Source organism: Diadema antillarum, unplaced genomic scaffold (genome assembly GCF_040938485.1).
Source record: "Diadema antillarum isolate AM-2024a unplaced genomic scaffold, OU_Dant_1.0 seq00000955_RagTag, whole genome shotgun sequence".
NCBI lineage: Eukaryota > Metazoa > Echinodermata > Echinoidea > Diadematoida > Diadematidae > Diadema > Diadema antillarum.
Genome location: NW_027271803.1, coordinates 218,212 through 221,090, shown reverse-complemented (window position 1 = coordinate 221,090; position 2,879 = coordinate 218,212).

Below are 2,879 nucleotides of genomic sequence, written 5' to 3'. Positions count from 1 at the left end.
TTGGCAATTATCACGTGACTCGGATGACACTATTCGTTATGTTGGGACACTGCTCCTTAATTTACGAATATGTAACATTTGTGAAATAATATGAGTTTTAATTTGTGACAATGTCACCTTTTTGTGTCTGAAAAGTGAAATGATTTACTAGTACTATGGTGAAGTCTGTTTTCAAAGTGATATTTATTCAATGTACTATAATCGCTAACAGAAATACTGTTGTTAATAACATTCCATATTAAGTTCGGTAGTCCGAACTTAACTTCCCTTGTACAGTCGGCCACTACATTGGGATGTTCGACAGTGACATAGAAAAAGAAGAAATAAGTTCTCACCTCAGCTTGTTGACACCTTCGTCCAGTTTATTTTCATTTGTAGTCATAGTGAGTTGGGTTTTTACATTTTAGTTGGTCTCTTCCATTCCTGTTACTCTCAATTTCAATTTCAATTTATTTCTCATGAAAATAGTACAGACAAAATAAAATAATGTACAGCAGTCTGTCTCAGCATGAAGTCAAACACTGTCAAAGGTGAGTTTAGAACTGGGCTATGGTACTAGAAATACGATGGGGCCTATACATACCAGCAAGTTTGTTCAGCTGCAACTTATACATGGAGAATAAGCTCATCAGGAGTCACATTCCAGCAGGGCTCCTACTTAGAACCAGACTGTGTGACCATGGTAACCAGCAAGCTGCCACGTACAAGAATTCTGAAATCAGGTACAATAATGAAGGACTTGTGGAATAACAGGCAGGCTGATCAATACCTGCATTCCTGGTTAGGATCCCTCCGGAGTAGAAGAATAGACAAGGAAAAAAAGCAACAAGTTTGCTACCAGGTACCCGGTGATGCACTTGCGTGCCGTAGCTGCTAATAAGATGTTGCTTTAAGGCTGCGTTCACATAGAAGTATACTATTCGGGTATTCGGGCTCGTTTTTCGAGGGCACGCGAATAGCTTGAATCGAACGATGGGATTTCCTCACACGGGTTCACATAGGAGGGCACTATTCGAAAGTACCGAATAGCTGCGAAAAGTATAGCAAAGTGGGAATCGAGCTTGTTCGATTTTCTTGCAGCGTATACCGTCTCTCGTTTATGAAATAATGACACTTTTGGTCTGGATTTGCCCTTTAGTAAAAAAAAGCATGTAGACTGACATTCTGATGCAGTTTAGAAATTGTTAATAAGATTTGCTGGGATGTAGGAGGAAGAAATCCTCACTGCATGGGATGGTGAGTTGACGGTGCGGGTTATGGTGTACTCGGTGCCCGAATAGCGAATAACGAATACTTAAGGCTGCGTTCACATAGAAGTATTCGGTATACGGTATTCACTATTCGCTATTCGCTATGCGCCGTCAAGTCGACCCAGTACACCATCACCTGCACCATCCGGATTTCTTCCTCGTACACAACCATCCCAGCAATCTTATTAAAAATTTCTAAACTGCATCAGAATGTCAGTCTACATGCTTATTTTTGCTAAAGGGCAAATCGAGACCAAAATCGTTATCATTTCATAAACGAGAAATGGTATACGCTGCAAGAAAATCGAACAAGCACGATTCCCACTATACTATTCTATGCTATTTGGCATTTTCGAATAGTGTCCTCTTATGTGAACCGGTGTTAGGAAATCCTGTCGTTCGATTCAAGCTATAAGTGTACCCAAATAGTATACTCCTATGTGAACGCAGCCTAAGAGTATGTTTGAAAGAAGGTAGTGCGGTGCAGCATATTGGGAAGTTCATTCCAATAATTAGGCCCATGGTGAACATAATACACAATGTATTTTTTTAAATTTTTTTTTTTGGCGTAAATTGTTTCGGGTACATGGAAGGTGATATGCATCCTTCTGACATGTTGGATATTGGTCCTATTAGTTAATTTAGATATGTTAAGTTTATGTAAATTATGTTTATGACTTGAAGCATGCAAGACTAATGTGCAAATTCATAGAGCAAAAATCAACAAAACACCGATGTGTACCCGGTACCTCCAACTTCATAATAAATGGGATCTGGCTTCTGTACGGTGTAGCTATGGAGTAAGTTCATGTTGGTTTGTGGGGCTGTCTCTGGTGTGTTTTGGATATCCTTTCAGTCCCTTATATGTTTTGCAAAGTCTCCGTGGCCATGCCTCAATCTTGTAAGCTGCTCTTTTTTTTTTTATCTTTACTGTAATTCTTATTTTGACTATTTATAATCATTAAGATTTATGGTTATTTGTCTTATACTGTATTGCAATCAGTGGAAAACCAATAGATACAAAAAATATCAACAAAACACCTAACAATGATGTCATAGCATTAATGTGACCAGAAACTAATTTTTTGTGTAGCTTTGGTTTGTTGTTTTGTGTAGCTTTCCATATTTGTAGTTTACTTTTCAGACATACCCCTAATGAATTATCCACATTTAGTTTTCCACACAACCTAATTTTCTCCACTCACCTCCACACCTACGTCCTCAAACTCTTTTGATCTGTTTCCATTCATGTTCAACTTCACCTTGTGATCACCTATAGGCCCTACCTTTATTTTCCATCGGTTCCTTCGGTCCTCGGGTGAAACTACTTTCCTCCTTTCGTTTTGGTTGATTTGTCTATCTTATGATTTTAATATGTAAATTAACTACTCTGGAAAGAGTAAGTGGGTAGAATTAAAAAGAGTCTACCACTGGAACTGACTGAGAACAGATCTGCTTTCTTCAGCCCCTACAGCTGTAGTGAATATTCAGTTTTGAGAGGACATTGTCTGGTTTTGCGGAGTGACTGAGCATAATGTTGGACACCGAAATGAGTGTTACAATAATGCAACATTTCATGACGTGTATGTGGATTGACATATGTAAAACAATCTCATTTCCTGCGATGCA